This window comes from Cupressus sempervirens, chromosome 6 (genome assembly GCF_028749045.1).
Source record: "Cupressus sempervirens isolate cs-2001-9-10 chromosome 6, ASM2874904v1, whole genome shotgun sequence".
Taxonomy (NCBI): Eukaryota; Viridiplantae; Streptophyta; class Pinopsida; order Cupressales; family Cupressaceae; genus Cupressus; species Cupressus sempervirens.
This window is the reverse complement of record NC_143123.1, coordinates 243437690-243445863: the sequence shown is the minus strand read 5'-3', so window position 1 is coordinate 243445863 and position 8174 is coordinate 243437690. Positions and strand designations below refer to the sequence as shown.

At 34.9% G+C, this 8174-nt stretch overlaps 1 long non-coding RNA gene across 2 annotated transcripts; it reads right to left on the bottom strand.

The window, feature by feature from the left end:
• Window positions 1–3878: 3878 nt before the first annotated feature.
• Window positions 3879–6216, bottom strand: LOC149552160 (uncharacterized). 2 transcript variants are annotated; one of them, XR_016353352.1, is made up of 3 exons: window positions 5617–6216; window positions 4242–4387; window positions 3879–4100 (listed from the first exon to the last, which is right to left on the bottom strand). It is a non-coding gene; the product is annotated as an uncharacterized LOC149552160 (long non-coding RNA). The 2 variants fall into 2 exon arrangements; XR_016353353.1 differs by having other exon boundaries at window positions 4242–4350; window positions 5617–6215.
• Between the last annotated feature and the right edge of the window lie 1958 nt (window positions 6217–8174).

Below are 8174 nucleotides of genomic sequence, written 5' to 3'. Positions count from 1 at the left end.
TTTCCCTTCAATGGTATTGAAATAGTTGTTCTTGGAGAATATTCTATGTCTATCAATACATTATCTACTACTGACACACTTGTTCCTCACAATTTCTCTTCTCATGAGCTTAAACAATCCCTAATAGAGTGTGAACAAAAGTTCAAAATCATGAGCCTACACTCTAGATTTTATTGCTGCTCTACCAGTTTCTCCTCAATCTTATGAGAAACCTTCTACAAAATTAAAGCCCTCGACTTCTTCTATGACCATTTTTGGCAGTTTTGTTCAATCCTCAATTCCCATAGAAGTAGGAAAAGAATGCCAAGCTATTAGAGATTGGCTATATAAGGAAGAGGAAGATGTGGAGGGAGTCATGGTCACTACTCCTATCTCTCCCAAGCATTATGAAAAAGGATGCAAATTTCTAAAAAAACATGGGCTATCAGGGCCATGGGTCCTAACTGGTAACAAAAGGCTCTCATAGAACCCTTAAGTCATATTGAGGGTTACAAAACTAGAGATATTATTGGCTGAGACTTTGGGCTAGAAGATGAATTACAAAAATTTGACAGATGAGATCCCATGTGTAGTGAATCAAAGGATGATGACGCACCCTTTGTTGCTACTAGTCTACAATATGAGGATCTCATGCCTCCCACTTCTCTCCTATGGGAAGAACAATCAATGATTACCTACAATGATGTTGAGGCTTCTACTTCTAGAAACCATGAACATGATGAATCTAACCATGAAAACTCAAACAAAGGAAGGATAAGAGAGAATATTGCTCGCTTGATTGCTAGGAACCAAAGTATAGATTCAGGTGAATATGAATGGTAAATTCTTTCATATGCATCTTCTGACTTAGGAGTGGATGTTATTCATACCTATGCTACTCAACCAAACATAGTTGAAGAGTCTAGTCTAGGGTATGATGAGTTTGGTTTGCAAACTACTTTAGTGGATCATAATGATCCCTTTAGGTCTGTTCCTGATCTAGATGCCTTTGGAACTTTCACTATAGGCTTGACCTCTCATTTCACTAGAGATGAATCCTTTGACATTAATAATCTTGAAGCCTCCACATCCCTCTCATTAATCCATCTCAATCTCATAGATTGGTCTGCTCAAAGACCTAAACTGCCATCTTTCCAAAAAGACTATGAGATCACCTACTACCTCAATGTTATTGAACATGTGATATAATCCACCAGTGAACCCGTGGTTAACATGACACAAACATATACCAAATACCTCAATCATAAAATCAAAAGAAAAAATAAGCGGCCATATGGAAAAAAAACCCCACTTTGTGACAATGTCTGAACCCAAAAAGAGTAAAAATAAAGACGTATCCAAAGGTGAAAATCTCTTTGAGGTGCCTACAGATGAGGTACTTGGTAGTCTTCCAAGCTATTTCTAGGATAGATCTTTGGTTCTCATTGAACGTCACTAGTACATTTGACCCCATTTTTAGACCAAAATTTTTGACCATCTATTCAAATGGGGTCAAATTGGTCGGAATAGGCAAGGAAAAATGTCATTTTTAAAAAATTCATGCCCGTGTTGGTCAAAATTTCGAGCAACATGGGCTTCATTATGTTAAAATGAAAATTTTTCTATTTCACGCCCTGATTCATTGTTATGGCAGAAAGACTTGTATGCTTATTTCTGCTTCCATGGCACAGATTGAAATGGTATCCGCAAACAAAATCTGCACCCTCCCTGTATGGATCGTACAGGATATTGAAGAAAAATGGCATTGAAGGGCAAAGCAAGTTCTTTATGTGCTTATTTATGCTTATTTCTGCTTCCATGGCACAGTCTGAAAGGGTATGTGCCATCTAGGGTTCGTCCTTGCCGAATCTCGAATAGTTTGTGCTTTGTATGGCTGAATCATCAAGCAATGATGGAATGGTGGGAGGAATCAAAGAAAGAAATGGGAGTTCGAATGAAAACTTTGGCTAAAGAGCATACTTCTGTTAAACCAACTTATAAAGCAGTGGTTACATAGCAAGTATCAACCATACCAAAGTTAGAAAGATTTGAAGGAGAGCTATGCATTAAGCAAGTGGGTAATGGAGGAGATAGCAGCTGACATGCTGATGCCAATGGACATCGAGCAAGAGCTAGAGATGGAGACACAAATATGTACCCGACAACGGAAAGCCTGGTGAAGGTAAGGTCTCATCGAAAAGTATGACGCCCGACCTTTCTTCAATCCTTATAATCTTTCTTCCTTAGACCATCTTTGTTCTATAATTATGGGGGTTTACAAACACATTATAGGCATATGCATCTCTACCCAATTATACATAATAGTTACAAACTAATTGATTATCAAATAATATCTAGGCAGTGATAATACCACAAGAGTTGATATAAGAATAATATATGTAGTAAATGATAGCTTGAAACAAGAGGGGAATGTATATGTCTGTACCAGGTATGTCTTGATTTTCTTTGTTCAGAGTTCAATTAAATATTGTTGTTGAAGAGTTCTGACTATGCTCCTTTATATGGTTGTATAAACTATCTTTCTGTTAAAACTTAAAATGCCTGTTTTTTTCTGCTGTCTGTATATCTTCCTTATTTCCCCCTTTCATCCTCCCTATTCTTGAATGGTGAGCTATATATATTTGTGTGGAGGACTTAAGGTCACTAATCCTTGCTGGAGTCAATGTTTCTTTTGAAGAGACACGTCTCTTCTCCTAAATAATTGCTAACCGTTTTGAATGCAAGCAGTCATGTTAATATTCCTCAAGACCATTGATTTCTAAAATATTTTAATTACTTGCCTTAATGTTGTTGTTTTCTCAATTAATTTTGGCAATTAGAAAAGAATATGGTTTCTTGCATCCGATCGTATATCATTGGTGGTATCATTACGGTCTCATGACACTTGGGCCTTGGTAAAAACAATGAATCTTTTTGAATTCAATGATTAAATTGGACATTTAGATTGTGATTGCATAAATCAGATTTAAAGGTGGGTTTTCTGTTACAACTTTCGTCTTGCAAGTGTTTTTGTTAATGTATTCAGAATTGTAGGTGATTTAGTGAAGCCATACAGTCAGAGTTGTAGACAGTCTCATAGTTTGTATTTTAATTGCTGTTTATTTAAGGCTGTTGTTGTTGATCAGTTTTACATCAGATTTTTAATGATTTTCATTTGCCCTTGTGCCTGTCACATTGATGTAATTTCAGTTATGCTTTGCTATCATCATTCAGGTGGTTTGGTTTGAGGAAAAAACTTCATTCTTTTCAAAGTTTTGATGTTTGAAGAATTTCTGAATTGCATTGTATGTGCAAGTGCCTTTGCTGATTTATATCAGTTTAATATATCAAGAGGTCATTTCTATTTGCATCATCAAATGAATAGATTCATTTATTTCTTTAAATGTCATCAGATAAACATCTCTAGATGGCTTTGAACTGATATTTTCAATTAGCATGCACTCCAATGCTTTTTGAACAGTTTGTTTGTGTTCATTATTGAGGGACTTTGACTTTTCCATATGGGCTTGCCAAGGCTTTTTCCATTGGACCCCATGAGAGAGTAGTCAATCCCCACAAGGTTTGCTGCCCCTAGGTCCCTGATTTGACATTGTAAAAAAACAAAATAATTTATGGAAAAACCATGTCAACCAATCATATGCAATATGGTGGACCCACAATATTTTTAACACTAGATTTTATGGTTATCCCAAGTGAATAATTTGTTTCTCCAAGAAATTTAGTTTTTCTAAAGGAATAATTCACCATGATAATAAATGCACTTACCTACTATTTTCCAAGATTTGCAAGAATTTTGTACAAATTTGTATTGAAATATGCAAATATTCATCAAAAAATAATTTGTTTCAAAAAATAAAATAAAATATTCACCAAGAAAATTAATGCAATTTGCAAAGATTTGCAAGCTTTTATAAAAGAAAGTTGGGGGCCTCTTTTTGAAGCTGTCACAAATCTCTAGTTAGTTTGATAATTCACATTTGGAGAGTTCAAATCTCCAAAGTTCATACATGAACTTAAAAATTGTGACCAAAAAGATCATATACATACTTCTTCACGCTCAATATAACTCGTCTGCCTCACATCGTAAAGTTTAAAAGCAACTGCATGTGAAATCCCAGAGAAAATTGTCTTGTCAATTTTATAAACATAAGTTGCTTTTTCATTTTTGAAATGGTGCAACGTATGAAAGTATGGAGTAAGGGACGAATGACATAGAAAAGTAGACATCTTTCTGTACTTACAGTTAATCTTGACCTCTTGGGATGCATCTGGATGGAAAATGCTGAGACCATGAACAAATTCTCCAAATTCAATGACTCCGTTGCGATTTTTATCAAATAGATTAAAGATCTATTCAGTAATGCCATAAACATTCCTCAAATGAGCACTAGCCATGAAGCAATTGAAGTAGCAACCAGAATGGTTACAGTATAATTTTGTCAAATAAAACAATATTGTCAGCTGACTGCAACTACATATGCACAGAATAATACATGGGATAAATAATAGCCATATTCTAGTATTTAACACATCATCTATTCTTAGTTAAACTCAGATCTCATAGAGCTGAATCGATAAACAGAACACACCATGAATTTCCTCAAACTATTATGAATCTCAAATCATTTCAGAGATGCAATCGACATATGCGATTAGTCATTACTGTCTAATATCAGACTGTAGATATAGACAACCTACGCTCAAATAGAGTTGCATTAAGGAGAACCATAATAACTTAAGAATAGACGTCAAGCCTCAGATGCCACAATTATTGAGAGAAGGGATTGGTTAACAAAAGAGAAGAGAATTGTCAATGTAAAAATATTGAATGGGGTCATATCTATGCATCACACTTTATTGTTCTAAATCAGTGGACAAAAAGCATCCACCTAAATTTTTCAAAATTGGTAGATATTGAAGAGTCCCAACTATATAAATCTAAAATGATCTCTAGTGTTATTCCTTAAGTTCATAATAAAGTACTTGATCATGTCCAAATCAACAAACAATAAAGGGTACTTGTAATGATCTTTTCTGGAATTGACACAATATTTTAGATTTTCTGCCTAGAGGAATTTCAACAAACAGTTGATGTGCAACCCAAATATCAATTACTGTTGCCACTGTAACCTTACTGTGCTGACTACTAACAGACTTTCAAGAAATACTCGGATCTCAATGGCAAGGAAAATAACTGAACACCACTGTAATATTCTCCACCTGAATAAATCAGATATTGAGTACTTCGACTGGCGGAAATTTTATCAAATAGTTGTCTTGCAAACTAAGAGCTTAAGCAAAGCCACTAAGGTCATGCCACTGCAACACTCTTCTTATACTTCATTACAAAAATGGTTTCATTAATCAAGCATTTTAACAAACAGATGATATGCACCCTACTGCTATAAGTTAAAGGCAATATTGTAGTACAGATTTAACTGGAGTTTCACAGCATAGAATGGCCGCTCAACAATGGATTTCAGTTATAATGAAACTCACTAAACCGTTGCAAATGAATACAATGATTGCAATACAAACAAGCTAAGGAATACTATCAAACATTACATATATACTAGCCAAGGAACGACTACACTTTAGCAGATTGAAAATACATACGTGCCTGCTGTATGCTGTGATTACGTTCAGACTGCTCACTCACTGAATGCTGCTGACAGTTGGAGAGGTGTTGGCTTGGAAGTTGCCGTGCAGAACCCCTACTATCCCTTTGGACTTTCCTACTGCTACCACCAGTTCATATAAGACTTTCCTGTTACTTCCTATTGCCTGTTACCTCTGCTCTGAGGGAGTTCTGTATTGTGCAACTGTTAGGGGATGTGAGTATGATGCCACTGTTGTTCCCAGTCTCCACGTCAACCTCTGCTATGAATAATGCTAGGGAAAACCTGACTGTGATAGAATAACCCGTGAGAATGAATAACTACGCTCACGCCAAGTTTATCTTGTTTCATCTATGAACTGATCATGCTCCTGTCCTCCTCCAAAACTCACGTCTACTACTGCTGTAACCTATACTTTACCATCACAGCTGCTCTCCTTAATAATCAACTTTCTCTTCCTGTTTAGTAACTCCACATCTTACTTCGAATGTAGAATGTATCTATCCAATTACTTAATCCAGAATGAAGTGTGAGTCATTGGGTTTGTGTCTAGTCTCACTCTTTTCTCAAGGGGTTTCATCCTCAAGGAAAAGCCAAGTTATAATAAAACAACCTTATTGAAATTTTGAATAACATAATATCTCATGGTAACAATCCCAATGTAAATGCTTTCTTTTATAACTTTGGAATGAGGAGAGATACCAACAACTTAGCAATGCGAGATAAAAGACTTTCGTCTTTTAATCACTTAAGTGACTTTATAACTTTATAATATTAAAATATTTAAATAAATCACTTTAGTCACTTGAACTTTAATATCTATTAAAATACTTGTCTGATTGCCATGCTATCTGAAATGGGAATCTCTCGTCATAATTCCCCATGTGACCAAATACACTTTCTAAAAATAGAAAGGGTCCATCTCTATTACCCCTGACTTACTATACATAGTAAGTATGGCAAATGGTGTCCAAATGACATCAAATGAAGGCCAAATCCATATATCGCTAAATGTTGGAGATGAATCAATCCTCAGAAGACCCTCTAACCATCCTCATTAGCCTACGAGGATCCAATATTAGGCTAATCCCTGATATTTTGATGCTGGCAACCAATGGGTACATTATAGTACTCCAAAACTGACTGAAGACCAACAAGTTGTATGGCATAATGTAGTATCTATGCCACTCAACATCAAAATTAAAATAGAAATTTAGGGCTTAAAAGCTGCAATGTTGACTTTTAACCATAAGTTCTCATCAAAACAAAGGAACTTACTAAAGATATACATTGTGTAGCTTCAAGAGGAAGACAATATGACAATAGAGCAATTGTTTTTGGAACTCAGCAAACTATGAAACTATACGAGATCAAACATATGGGCAAGCAATAATTACAACTAAATTATTGTAGTGTCAACTACTAATCAAGTGACAAGGAGATTGCTGCAGTAAATGCCTTCTTCACTTTTGTCAAGAATGAAAAAGTTGTACTTTGAAACATAATTTTTCCCACAAAGGTTTGATAAGTGTAGCTGCAATTCAAAGGTTTTATGTTTCCAAGTGTCGTTTGTTTGTTATGCTTCAAATGATGGTAACATTACTTAAATAAACAAAACTCAGGGTAGTAAGAAGCCTGAAAAGCACTATTTTGGAGATTTGTATTCTATGAGCATAGACATTGAGATGGTTTATTATAGAGTTTGAGAGGTTTGTACATTAGCTTGTTTCCCAATTCACCATCTAAATTTGTATTGTATCCCAACTTAATTCAGATAATACTATCTTTTCTGCAGGACAATACTCAATAATAACTATCACACTATTGCTTCAAGGTAACTAAAAAGAAAAACATAGCTTTCTTTCGCCTAAAATGAATATGGAAGCATTGCTTTCCTTTCACAACTCAAAAGGCCTTGGTATAGAAAGAAATATTACTCTTTTGACTTGTGATTTGTTTTAATATGTAGGTATTACCAATAAATCTGAGAGAAAATCTTCAGAGAAAATTAAGTATTCATGTTTTTATCCTCTTTTGTGATCTTTTTGTTCTTCTATTTAATAACAAGGCTCAATTGTTTTCAAAATAGAAAATGATGCCTTAGCAAGCCTCTCTGCTAATTATACTTATGGCTACATTTCATGGTATGAACATCGACATTAATGACCTTTCTATTTTTACTTCCAACTACAAATGAGTAGATAAAGGTCATATGGCTAATGCCTACCTGGTTCTCATGTGGTGCTAATTTTCTTTGGGTATAATTACTTTGTCACATAGATTAGGTATAATAGTGTGCACATTCCAGCAGTATCCTTTTGGCTTTCAACTCACTAAGAGTGTAATCATCTACTATCAATATGTTTTGAAGAGGTGATGAACTAATTCCAGAATCCCTAAATTGGATTTTCATAGAGGCTTTGGGTCAGTAGATTTAAAAAGTTTTGGTGCATTGGAAAATGAAAGGTAAAAGGAAGCAAGATGTTGTAGTTTTCTAATTGCATATAGCCTAAAACAATACATTGGGATAATAGGCTAGAAAAGATGCCCAACTTG